Genomic DNA, 14,426 nt, shown 5'->3' with positions numbered 1-14,426 from the left:
CAGAAACCATAGGGTTGATTCACAAAAGTGCGATAAAACGTGCACTATTTATAGCATGCGTTAAAAATTTTATCGCGCCTAATTTTCTGCGTCTTAACACACGATTCACTAAAAGCATACTTGCGTTAATTTAGACGCGATGCTGCTTGCGTTATTTAAGTTGCGAAGACTATTTTTGTGCGATATTTGACGGAACGCACGCTAAATCAACGCATCGCGCACAAATAGTCGCTGCGTGCGAAAAAACCACGCCATAATAGCCATACACAGCATTACTTTCATAAAACTACTTTTATGAAAATGACGATTTCCCTGCAAACTGGCGGCTGCATCACTCTAGGGCCAACACAGACTTGAATAAATCCCACTGCAAAGTCCATATTGTGTTGCCAAAAGCTCATGAACTGTACTTTTCTATAATTACCGCCTGCCCCAAGTAGGTGTTAATTTTCGCACAGACAAATGCGATATTTAGCGCGCCTAAGTGTTTGTGACTCATGCGTAAATTAACGCACTCAATATGTGACTTAACGCATGCGATAATACTTTAGCGAATCGCACGTTTTTTTCGCGTCAATTTTAACGCAAAAAAACGTGTGATAAAACTTATCAACCTTTAGTGAGTCAACCCTCGTTTATCCAGAAACCTGAGAAGTACAGGATGGTCATATTCTTATTTTTGGAAATAATTCCATACTGCTGCTCGAATCCATACTGGGATTTATTTAATGTTTCAAAGATTTTTAGTGGATTTTATGAAAAGATTTCTTATCCACAAAAAACAGGAATTCTGTATAACAGATCCTATACCTGTATTAGATTTGTGTTATTTATGTTATTACATAGTCATTTAGACATAAGTCCAAAATCCCATTTGTACCCACCTTGCCTGCACTGGTAAAAGCTGCGTTTGCTTCAGAAACCCTACTATAGTTTATATACAGTAAACAGAGCTGCTGTGTAGCCATGGGGGCAGCCATTCAAACTGGACAAATGGAGAAAAGACACAGGTAATATAGCAGATAACATATACAACACCATAATATTCTAAAGGGGTTACCTTTATTTATCTTTATTATTTATATTCACTGCTAACAAGTTTGTAAAGTCCCAAGTGAGAAGAAAAGACAGTTGTGACATTGTCTCTTTATAAGCCTTTTTTTGCATTTGAGCACCACAATCTGCTCAGTGTGTCTACACCCAGGCCCACGCAGTGGCGCTAAGTGCAGGCGCATGGAAAGACTGTTCGGAGCATAGGGGCTGATTCTTGGCCTGCATTTATCCACAGGAAGAGGATCAGCCCCATGTGGCCATAGCCTTAGGCAGTGCTGTCCAACTGGCGGCCCTCGGCCCCCATCTGTGTGCCCCCCACCTGTCTGGCTGCTCCGACTGCTTACCTTTATTTAAGCTTTAAATGGTATCAGTACTGAGATAAACTGGCCCCCTGCACTGTTTACAGCTCAGATTCAGGCTGTAAACCCATGTATTGTTTATACATGTAATTCCCTGTACTTTTCACACCTTTTAGTCCCTGCATTGTTCACCCCTTAGGCTCAGGTTCTAAGCACCCAAATTGTTCACCTGTTTACACCTCAGACTGTAGGAGCAGTGCCAGCATTGTGTCACTGTATGTATTGCCTGCCCTATGCTGCCAGTGTGCCATACTCTGCCCTATGCTGCCAGTGTGCCACACTCTGCCCTATGCTGCCAGTGTGCCATACTCTGCCTGCCCTATGCTGCCTGTGTGTGCCATACTCTGCCTGCCCTATGCTGCCTGTGTGTGCCATACTCTGCCTGCCCTATGCTGCCTGTGTGTGCCATACCCTGCCTGCCCTATGCTGCCAGTGTGCCATACTCTGCCTGCCCTATACTGCCAGTGTGCCATACTCTGCCCTATGCTGCCAGTGTGCCATACTCTGCCCTATGCTGCCAGTGTGCCATACTCTGCCTGCCCTATGCTGCCAGTGTGCCATACTCTACCTGCCCTATGCTGCCACATATGAATATATGAATGAAGGGGGACTTAACTACAGTGAGCATCAACCATTTCGGTTTTTTCTGCACTACCACCATCAATGTGACTATGTTCTAAAAAGCTCTTGTGATAAAATGGTTGTGGTTTGAAGTGGGTGTGGTTTAAAAAAGGGGGAGTGGTCAAAACTGGCTTCCATTATCAGCCTCCACCATGTAGGCCCTCGGTACCAAAGAAGTTGGACAGCACTGGCCTAAGGGATGACCTCTCTATATTTACTGCTAACAAGTTTGCAAAGTCTAATCAAAGCCCCTTTCAAGTCCCACTTCTCTGATGAGAAGAAAAGCCAATTGTCATTGTCTCTTTATAACTAAAATCTTGTTTATTTCAAGTTATATATGATACAACATCATAGTACATTGTTGACTTAGGAGATGATAAAAACAGGACTGAATATCTATCTACAAAAATGTATATTCTGTTTTTAAAATAAATACTTATTACGCTGGCATTGTGGCTACGGTTCATGAATCATTCTGTGGGCTGAGAAAGGGAACAGGTTCTCCTTTGTTTCTGGATTTGTAAAGTTGTATGAGAAAAAGAATCAATCATTCAAGGGCAAAAGAGCACTTGGCATTTATCATCTCATTCTGTCAACAGACAGGGATGGTATTTTCTCTGAATTCTCTCACATACGACTCATAAATCCTGATGGCTGCTTGTTAAGGACACTGACGAGTCTAATCTTGTTCCAACTGACATTTAGATACCTCATAACATGTTTGATTTCCTTTTAATTAACTCTGCAAAGACTTGCATAATGTATAACTCTGTTGCTGTAGCCGTAGATCATGGAACAACAGTTATTTTTGTGCAACAGGCAGAGTTATATGTTGGTCTATACCACATTCATCTTATAATAATAATAATAATAATTAATAATAATATAGAACATCATTATCATATATGCTTGATTTTCTGTATTTTTACAGAGTAAAAAAGATTTGTTTATTGGGCTGTTGGATTGTTACCCCCTTTTTATGATCTTGCATATATTTTATATAAACATTAAAGCATCCTCTCTTGATCCTGCCTTATCCCCATCCCAAAGTGTACATTCATTCAGATGTGCAACTTATGAAGTGCTATTCATATTTTTGCTCTGTGTAGATCACAGTCAGATCACAGAATAGAGTGCTAAGGGGCAAGCTTTTGTACCTTTACCTCCATATGTAATAAAAGGCACTAAGTTTGCCTAGGAGCAGTAACCAATAGCAACCAATGAGATGATTGCTTTTAAACAGGTGACCAGTAAATGCTTCCTGCTGATTGGTTGATATGGGTTACTGCTCCTGGGCAAACTTAATGCTATTTATTATATCACCCCTCTTAGTGATCTAAGAATATGGACCTAGATCAGTGCTGTCCAACTTCTGTGGTGCCAAGGGCCGGAATTTCTCTAGTGTACATGGTGGAGGGCCGCTAATGGAAGCCAGTTTTGGCCACTCCCCTTTTTTGAACCACACCCACTTCAAACCACACCCATTTTATTACAATGGTGGTAGTGCAGCAAAAACCCAAATGCTTGGTCCTCACTGCAGGGATATCAACAGTTATTCATATATGAAAGAATTATAATATGTCATATTAAGACACACCCTTAAATCCATATGCCTCCTCCTCCCCTGTGGATAGCACAGCAACCCCCAGCAACATAATTACACCTTAGGGACCATGTAATGGCTGTTTCCAACTACTAACAAACTCCCAGAACAAACCCCTGCCAGGTTAACCTCTCGCAGGCAGAGTATGGCACACACAGGCAGCACCCTGCCTCCCTTATGCTGCCTGTGTGTGCCATACTTGGCCTGCCCTATGCTGCCTGTGTGTGCCATACCCTCCCTGCCCTATGCTGCCTATGTGCCATACTATGCCTGCCCTATGCTTTCTGTGTGTTACATACCCTCCCTGCCCTATACTGCCTATGTGCCATACTATGCTTGCCCTATGCTGTCTGTGTGTTCCATACCCTCCCTGCCCTATACTGCCTATGTGCCATAATATGCCTGCCCTATGCTGTCTGTGTGTTCCATACCCTCCCTGCCCTATACTGCCTATGTGCCATAATATGCCTGCCCTATGCTGTCTGTGTGTTACATACCCTCCCTGCCCTATACTGCCTATGTGCCATACTATGCTTGCCCTATGCTGTCTGTGTGTTCCATACCCTCCCTGCCCTATACTGCCTATGTGCCATAATATGCCTGCCCTATGCTGTCTGTGTGTTACATACCCTCCCTGCCCTATACTGCCTATGTGCCATACTATGCTTGCCCTATGCTTTCTGTGTGTTACATACCCTCCCTGCCCTATACTGCCTATGTGCCATACTATGCTTGCCCTATGCTTTCTGTGTGTTACATACCCTCCCTGCCCTATACTGCCTATGTGCCATACTATGCTTGCCCTATGCTGTCTGTGTATTCCATACCCTCCTGCCCTATACTGCCTATGTGCCATACTTTGCCTACCCTATGCTGTCTGTGTGTGCCATATACACAGGCAGAATAGTCCAGGCACTACATACAATGTCTGAGGTGTGAACAGTTGAACAATGTGGGTGATTACAGCCTGAGCCTGAGGTGTGAACACTGCAGGGGTTGAACAATGCAGAAACTAAAAGGTGTGAACAACACAGGGGATTACATATTTAAACAATACAGAGGGATTACAGCCTGAATCTGAGGTGAGAACCATGCAGGGGGGCAGTTAATCTCAGTACTGATTCCATTTAAAGCTTACTCAAAGTTAAGCCATCAAAGCAACCAGACAGGTGGGGGGCCACCAGTTGGACATGCATGCGCATGCGGCCCGCGGGCCGCCAGTTGGACAGCACTGACCTAGATGATGCACATGCTTCCAGGGTCATGGTAAATTACCCCTATAGGTTTTCTGCATTCATATGATTTAAAAGATATACTATGTCCTTCTTGCAGCTAACCATTCTAATGTCTTACTTTTTTCTTTCTCTATATCTATTCAGGCCTCTCCAGTCAGCATTGCTGCAAATAAAATTGTTGGAAAAGGTGAACCTTTCATATAAAGAAACATGATCATCTAGGACCATCTTCTTAGCCCAAACCCAATATTAAAGCACTGATAACCTATACGCAGGCAAGGTCTGTTACAGAGAGCAATAAAAGCAATACTGTGGAGAATCCATTTAAACCTTTGGGATTTACTATTTGAAATGCTTGGGACCTGGGCTGTTTGCGATAAGGGGCTTTCTGTAATTTGGAGTACTGTGTCTTAAAGCTCTTAAAAAACCTTTAAATGGATATGGATTTATGGTTTGGATTTACACATCTTAGTTGCCATCAAGTACATGGTACTGTCTATTTATTACAGAGAAATAAATCCATAACAAATGAAGACTTGCTTGTTTAAACAGCTTTCTGCTACCCATTGAGACATTGTGCATCTTAAAGCAAATAGTGCTTTCTCAGAACACCTAAGATTGTGGCCCCGCTGCAACCTATGGGAATCAGGTAAAGGTCTTCCCACGGTCCCAGAGACTGGAATGTGAGTTAAAATGCCAAATAAGTGCCATAAGCAAAATAATATTTTCTTTGTAAAACTCCTCGAAAAATGTGGTCTGTTGTAACATTTTCCATTGGTCTTCCCAGTTTCCCAACATCTTTTGCTTGATGTTCTGACACAACTCAAGTAATCCCATACACACAGTATTCTATGCAGTCCTTACAAACTTCAAAACTGGTTTTAAAATGGTTCTCCTCCTTCTCACCTAACTCATAAACATTGTATTGTATTGTAATGTAATGTATAGTAGAACCTTCATTCTTCCTCTAACCTTTCCCTCTCAACAACTCTCATAATTAAGGAACCTAACAAAGCATTATAGGGGATAGCAACAAGTGTATGTATCATTCTCTACAGTCAATATTTAATGATTCCCTTGAAGGTGTCTTCCATTCTAGAAGTGGTAGTCACTTGGACGAGGGTGCTCTTTAATCTGCCTTCAGGAATATTTTCCCCATGCATCTCTTACATAAGAAGGAATTGGACCTGCATTAGTTACGTAAACCGCATAAGCTTAGGGGCCCAATGATCTTGTTGTGGGGCCCAATAACCAGTCAGTAGTAGTCCATAAAAATAGCAAAAATAATGAATGTGCTTATAAGTCAGTATTTTAATTGGGGGAGGGGAGGTCCGTGGAGTTTATATGTACGTTAAGTGAGTTTCATTGAAAGTAGCGTTTTTGCACAAGTTACTTAAAGGAGAAGGAAAGGCTAATAAAGAGTTAATCTCAAGCTGCAGGCATACCTTCAGTTCTCTCAATAGTGCCCTTAAGTCTCCCCATATTTCTCCCGTTCAGATGATCAGAAGCCTCACAGGAAAAAAAAAACACTGAGCTCTGTAAAGAAAGTTCCCATAATGCCTCACTCCTGCACCAAGACCGGTGAATATGCTCAGTTTGTAAGACTATGAGGAAGCTTCCTGCTGATTGGCAGGGGGGGGGGGAGTTCTTAGCATTCTTGTGGGAGGGGGGAGCAGGAGAGGGGAGAGAGGAGAGAGCTGTGTGTCTCTGGCAGAGGAAAACAAAGAGACAACAAATCCTTCTTTTGACAGAGAATTCAGTGCAGTGTTTCTGTGAGTGCTTATGGCTGTATTTACATAGACCTTTCTAATAAAGCTTACTTAGTTTCTACCTTTCCTTCTCCTTTAAATTGCGTAAGTGTAGGGGCCCAATGATGCTGCTGTGTGGGGCCCAATAACCAGTCATTTCACTGCTGGAAAGTTTGTGTAGGAGACACTAATAGAATTCAGTAAATAGCTTCCAAAATGCAGTTGGTTGTTTCACTATAACAAGCAGTTCATATAAATAGTTTAAATAAATAATAAATGTGTTTATAAGTCAGTCAGTTCATTGGGGGAAGTAGAATTTACCTTAAGTTGTTAAATTCATTGGTGGTGAGTTGTGTCTGCCCCTTCTCTGCGTTGTACTTTGCTTGTACTCAAGTTACCTAAGTTTCTAGGCAAGTTACATCAGTGTCTTAAGTTTCTTGGCAACTTTTGCACAAGTTACGTAAATTGCGTAAGTTTTAACGTAACCTTACAGAATTTATGTAACTTTTGCGATGAGCCTGGGCCCCCTTCCGAAGCAGATTTTCACGGGGCCTTGCACAACAGTAACCCCTCTCCCCCCCGTTGGCGGCCCAGATCCTTACCAGAATCACAGTAGAAGGGGGATAGCCAATCACAGCTCTACATTCATGGTTCCCTCTAATTTCTTTTGGCTAATTTCTCATGGCACTAATTTTTGGTTGTGTGTGCAAAACATTTCCTTTGTATGCACTTTTAAAAATACTCTGTGTGCAGTACAAACTTTTTTCACACAAAAGGGGAATTTAATACAATTTAATAAAATTCAATAACAGAAAAAATTGCAGAAAAAATAAGAAAAAAGTCTCATTTCTCAATTTAATATTGTTCATTAGCAACTTTTATTTGTGCATTGAAAAGGTGAAAATGATGTTCATTTTAACTAAACAAAAGTGCTTTTTGATTAAAGTTTAGTTTTATTGCTTACACTGCAAACTCATACAAACCAAAACATTTCGCAATTGCAAACATACTGTTGCAAGAAATGCAAAGGGTTCGCAAACAGTGGTTTTTTTTTTCTTGCACGAAGGCAAAATTTGTTGCAAAATGAAGATTTTGTCCACTAGCGACATTTATTACATTCCCCCATAAATTCTTTGTGCACAACACAATTTATTGTATGCTCGCAGAAGAGCCACAGCTTAGAGGAAACAGTGCCTACATTTACATAAGAAAATACAGGCTTCAGTCCCCTACCATCTCCTCCTAGCTGCCGATTGGTTCCTATCCTAAAGTATAGTGCTCCCCCCCGCACAGCCTGGGAAAGGAACAGCAGGAAGTGGAACAGGTGGGTGGGACTAGTAGGGTTTTTGAAAAAATTTTCAATAAATCAGCCCAAAACACAACTTTTCTCAGCACATTCCTTCTATATCTAGAGGTGTATAATGCACTGGTACATTTTGGTTTTTAAGCAATATGTCTCATTTAAATATTGGTCCAGATTTAATTTGATGTCACATGAAATCACAGGAAAACACTATTGACGTCTATAGAGGAATCTGGGAATTAATTGATATTTGTCTCAATAAAGTCAGGCCATTACTAATTTTATTTAACAATTCCCTTCTTTTGGGCTGCAATAAAGGTGGAGGGGCCCAGTGCACACCTACCAACCCCCCCCCCCCCCCCCCCCCACCGCTTGTCTTCTCTGCTCTCCAGTCACCGGCTCAGTAAGAGAGATCCTGGCCCCCCTGAGCTCCCACGCAACCGCTGAGTCTGCTTCCTCTTTAGTTATACCACTACTTGGCACAATGGCAGACACATTTGAATTTCTGGACCAGAAAAGGAGCCAGTATGTTCCGAAAGTCTGTATTGCTCTGCATTTCAGTTACTGATTTTGAGACCGATTTTGTGTTTTTCTTCTACATGCTTCTTCCTGCATATAGTCTAATAAAAATACAAACACAGTGTTCCCTCGCACTGTATGTTTAGGGCTTATAGGCTAGGTCGATGAATAGCTGGTTCATTTTTGTTTTGCTTTGTAAAGAAATATGTACTGATTGTCACACAATACAAAGGGAATGTGTCTGAGCCTACCTTCATCTGTCATTAATCTGACACATGAAAAATGCAGGGAACTATGATTTCATAACTAAACTGAAAAGAAGAGCTTATATTAACTCCTAAAAAAAGTAATTTATATAAGGTTTTCCTCATATCTACCTCCTTCCTTCACTACATGGAACAGATAGATAGATAGATAGAAAGAAAGAAAGATGATAGATAGATAGATAGATAGATAGATAGGGATGTATAAGCTGATTTGGCCTTCACTGTTTCAAGTAGAATGATTCATAAGTGGGCGAAACCTTTATTTAAGATCCTACAGACAGATGGAATGTTTAGTGAGCGATCACAATAGGTGGTCTGTGCATTAAGCTAAATACAACTGCAATTAATGTTTAAAAACCCAACTACTCAATCATTCTAACTGTTGGGAGGTTCTAAACCTTGGCTCCCTACTTGGCCTGCAGCTTATTTCAAGGCAGCTGGAAAAAAAACAGATGATATATTTTGCATATTTTAGGACAGACAGGTTTGATTTTAATTGAAATTATGTATTGCTGTGCTTAATAATAAAATATTTAATCACAAAAAATGCTCTTGCCTTTGCACAACCACTGCCTAAAATATGCAGACAACATGCAGTTGGGGTATAAAATGTTTGCGCTACTGACAAACACCCAAATATACAGCAGGTTTGCTCTCCTACCAATGTACAAAGCTGCATGGGCTCAGGTATAGCAACTATGGTAACTGGCATCTGCTCAAAATTATTAAAAAATAAAATAGCACTGTGACGTTGTTTAGATTAAGTTCATGTCCAAATTTAGAGAGTCCAACTGGGTTCCAGAATCATAACAAATCTGGGGATGACTAACATTTTTTATATTAGTCAGTCTGCATACATATGGCTTTACAGATCTACTTTATGACACAGCTGTGCAAAAATACACAAGACCAATAGTAACGCAATACTACCCTATACTATATTAACCCTTATTTCCAAACCAGAACTAGCTCTTACATAACTGGTGTAGAGCTTTGGTTACATTGGACTATCTTGCACCAATAAAAAAATGTTTATTTAGTAGACAAAATTAAATACTCACGTAGTACTACTGATGGAGTTGAGGTAAAGTGGTCACAGCAACATACAATTGCAGAGCATATTAATCACTGACACCTCTCTATGAGGACAGACTTGAGCTCTGGGTCAGCCTTCAGTGGATCTGGATCACCTTTAGTGAAACCTCCACTATGATCCCAACACTAGGCAGAGATGCCTCCAATCTACCACTCCTAGACAGAACTACTCTTCTAGCGCAGCCTGTCTACCTTACACTGTTACAGTGTACTGACAGGAGCTCACCTACCACTATGTATATACCTAATCTCTTCACTGACTTCACTAAGGGCTTAAACTCCCTCCTTAGGGCCATGATTCTAGGCTCCCCATCTGCATCCGCTCCCTCCTGACATGGGAGTCCAAAGAGGAGGAGCAAACTGGCCAGGCCTATAGGGAAAACATCCCGCCCAGGTATCCATGCTACAGGTACCATGACTTCCTAATATAAAAAAGAGTGAAAACGTAGTAAGAGATTTTCCAAACCAGTAGTTATGTTAACTCTCTGAGCTCATAAACTAGAAAAACATCTGTTATATAATGTATAATATGGACAGAAATAGGACTGAAGTGTAATTTTCAAATTATATATATACTGTATATATGTAAATATATTATATAAACACATATATATAGGTATGGGATCTGAAATCTGCAACCCGTTATCCAGAAAGCTCCAAATTACAGAAAGGCCATCTGTAAATATACTGTATATATATTTAACCAAGAGGAGCACTCAATTGCAAAATAAATTAGCCGCCTGGGTGCTGATAAATATGCATAAATACAAGAAAAAAGTATCTCACTCGCAGGACTTGTGTCAAATTTATTTTAGTATCCCAACGTTTTGCTCACATTGTGTGACCTTTCTCAAAGCTCCAAATTAATCTTCGCCACCACTAAAAAGTTGAACCTACCCCAACAAGTCTTTAGGATTGGACCATTCATACTGCATACAAATAAGGTAGAGAAGGTGCTGATATGGGGCCCAAAACATAAATATTTCATGCAGTTTATCTCTCCTACAGATAGGAGATTTAACAGATTTAAGTCAGTTAGATTTCCATTGGTCTTCCCTACACTGTGCTATTTACTTGTTTGTTTTAGCTCTCTCACCCAAATTAAATTAGAAATAATGACAAGGAAAGTGTATTAACAATGCTTCAGAAATCTTTTCTAATAGAAGAATATTGTATTTAGTTTATAAGAAGGATGTACATTCACTTCTTTCCTTTCTATAACTACTTTATAAAACATATTGCTAAAGCTTATTCAGTCTAGGTATCCTTATTTATCTTCATATGTTTGTTTATTACAATCAGTGATAGTGCCATTGTGCCATTATGTGGCCTCCAGTGAGCAAACTGATGTGAAATATGGTTCAATTACTCAGTTTATACTATGAGATTGTGGTAGAATGTACCGCCTCAGACATGTGGGAAAAATCCAATTTTTCTAAGCAGAAATAAACTATTCATTGTTTTATACATTCATAACTCACGAATACAGTGTTTATCTAAGGCAGCTAAAAAGCTCAAACATAATAAACATTTAACAATAAACAATCATTTTTATAATTCCTGTAGCCCCAACTGCACCTGAAGTTTTGTACCACTAACTCAAGCTTCTAGAATAATATTAGAGAGCCTTCTTGCGCTGTAGAGAATTAGAGAATTATACCCTCCTTTATTTTAAAAGACAAGAAACTACTGTTTTCTCTCCCTTCCAGAAAAAGGTATCTCACGTACAACTTCTACCTGGTCAAGTTCATGTCGCCAGACTAATCTCAGTTGAAATGATTCCTTTGAAAAACATATCCTCACTTTGATCACTAAACATAGGGCGTCCTGTATTGAAATTGTAATTGGACATGTTTTCCAAACCAATAAATCCAAGTAAGCTTTTGAATGTTAAGATTAAATTACTTCTTTGGGAAGCTTACAGGTGTCAGAAGGTTATATCCGGTATAATTAAATTGGGTTTTTTGTGTGTTTTGTTAGGGATAGTTAAAAGGTACTGAAAGAAGCATCACTTAAAATCCAAGACAGACATGGAATCTGACATAGTGGGAAATTAGGGATCATTTATTATTTTGGGGCACAGCCATTGCCCTAGATACCAGTGCCCATGCACTTATGTACATGGGAAAAATGAAAGGACATTACATACTAATACTAACATATTAACTTACTAATTTTAGGAATATCTATGAAATAAACCCAAAGTTTTAGAGGTAATTAACAATGTGGAAGGCAAGGTGCAAAGCTCAAAAATAGGCACAATCCACTGTTTTTGCACTCTGCCCTCCACACGTGTTTTGGTACCTCTCTTTAGGGACCCCCTTAGGAAAACATTAATTAGTCATTGTTCAATAGTTACAAGAATATCTAGGGAAGCGTAAAGTTCAACTTCTGATCTCATATTAACTGACCTTCTAGCTGGGCTTTCAAGGGTATCAAGAAGAGCAAACAACCATTATCCCCAGTTCCCACCTTAACTGGCCCTCAGGCTAAAGCCCTACTGCTCCTGACCCATCACTGTGGGACCTGTCCCAGGGTTTGGTAACCACTGCCTTAGAGTTGGCCTTCATTTTTTTTTTTATAGTTTTTGAACTATTTGCCTTCTTCTCTTTCAAGCTTTCCAATAAACAGGGGTCAGTGACCCGTGCAGCCCATAAACAAATTGCTCTATGGGGCTACAATTATCTTGTTATTGCCATTTTTTATCATGTATCTTTTTATTCAAACCTCTCCTATTCATATTCTACTCTCTCATTCAAACCACTGTCTGGTTGCTAGGGTAATTTGGACCATAGCAAACCAGGTAGCTGCTAAAAGCCCAAAATGGAGGGTTTGTAAACAACAAGAATTTAATAACCGCAAACAATAAAAAATGAAGACCAACTGAAAATTGTCACAGAATAATTCTCTCTACATCATACTAAAAGTTAATTTAAAGGTGAATGATAGTGTTTAATTTTCTACAAAACAGAGCAAAGGCTCCTGAAATCATTTTATATCCATTATGTGTTTTGAGATGCAAGTGCCAATATGATTTATTGGACGTAGGGGTTAAAGCTGCAGTTATTTCAAATTCTAAGCAGGATGATCTCATTCACAGAAACTATGCTGAGCATTTATGATAGCAGTTGAGAAGTTGGGCATGACAGCATTTACAAATCTACTCCGACATGTTTTAACCTGCTGGTAACAGTATACATGTCTTCCAAAAATTCTGATAGATTAACCTCTTCGGTGGGGAAACATCAAGATCGGTTGACCTACAGTATTTTCCAAGGATTAGAAGAAGGACGCAGCAAAGACACACATCCTGTAAAAGTACAACTAGAGTATGTTCTTTATTTGCATGAAATAAAGGAGAAATATCAACTCATGTTCATTCTAATAAAAACCCCAGGGAAGGTGTTAGCACATGTATGTATGGCAAATGTGTACAGCACTGTATATGGTCATATATTACATACAGGTAGACAAAATAACAGAAACCCTTAAGCTCGTGTTTAAGTTCTATATAAAAGGAAGTACTTATAAGGGGTTGAAACAGGGTAATTGGTTATTTTATTAAAAAAATCATTTTTACCATATTTTTTATTTGGTTTGTTGCCATCACAACAATGAAACATATCAAACTGTTCAAGTCTCTCAATTGCATAAAAAGGTTTATATTTGTTTTTTTACAGGCTCAAATTTTTAAAAAATATTTTCCTTTTTCTCTGTAAGAATAAAACAGTAACTTGTACTTGGTCCCAACTAAGATATTTTAATTAATCCTTATTGGGGGCAAAATAATTCTATTGAGCTTATTTAATGTTTAAATTATTTTTAGTAGAATTAAATTTGTAGAAAGATCCCTTATCCGGAAAACCCCAGATCCTGTGCATGCTAGATAACAGGTCCCATACCTGGAGCAGATTTTTCTCATGTAGCATTGGCATATTGCACTGCCCTTTACAGAGCTTGTTCTTAATTCTAATAAATGCCTGCCACAGACGAGTTTATAATCTAAGATCTCAACCACATGCATACTAGCGTAAATTGTATCTGGTGAGTCCCCTGGATCAAGTAAATGGAGTAGAGAGCTGAATTATGAATGAAAGTACAGCATGCAAAGTACAATATCAGATGCAATTTGCCATGTATTATTACCCAGACTGCAGAGTATTTGCCAAAGATGCAGTATAAATGCACAAGTGCATGGAGTGCATTTAGTCCTATCTGCTAAACACATGCCATTGTGCTTATGCGTTTCTATGAATTGGACACATTGGAGTAGTGATTGAGCTTGATTGGTGGTGGTGATTGCAGGTGCTCAATTAAAATAATGTCTGCGTTGATTCTTTAAGTGTACATCACTGTGCCTACTGACAGTCTTCTGTGGGAAGCCTGAAATCATCGCCACCTTTGAAGAGTCCAAAGACCCAGAGTTCCCCTGTATCAATCATTTGCACTCAATTCAGAACAGACTGGGTGGGTAGAATACCAAATATATATATGTACAAGGGGCGTGTTTGGGTGCAACTACCTTAACGAACAGCAGCAATACACATATTGATTACGGCTGTGGTCATGAATGAGCTCTTAGGATATAATTTTTTCAAAAACTGGCACTGGCACTGGCATATGT

Source organism: Xenopus tropicalis, chromosome 2 (assembly GCF_000004195.4).
Source record: "Xenopus tropicalis strain Nigerian chromosome 2, UCB_Xtro_10.0, whole genome shotgun sequence".
Classification (NCBI taxonomy): domain Eukaryota; kingdom Metazoa; phylum Chordata; class Amphibia; order Anura; family Pipidae; genus Xenopus; species Xenopus tropicalis.
This window is presented reverse-complemented; position numbering follows the sequence as displayed.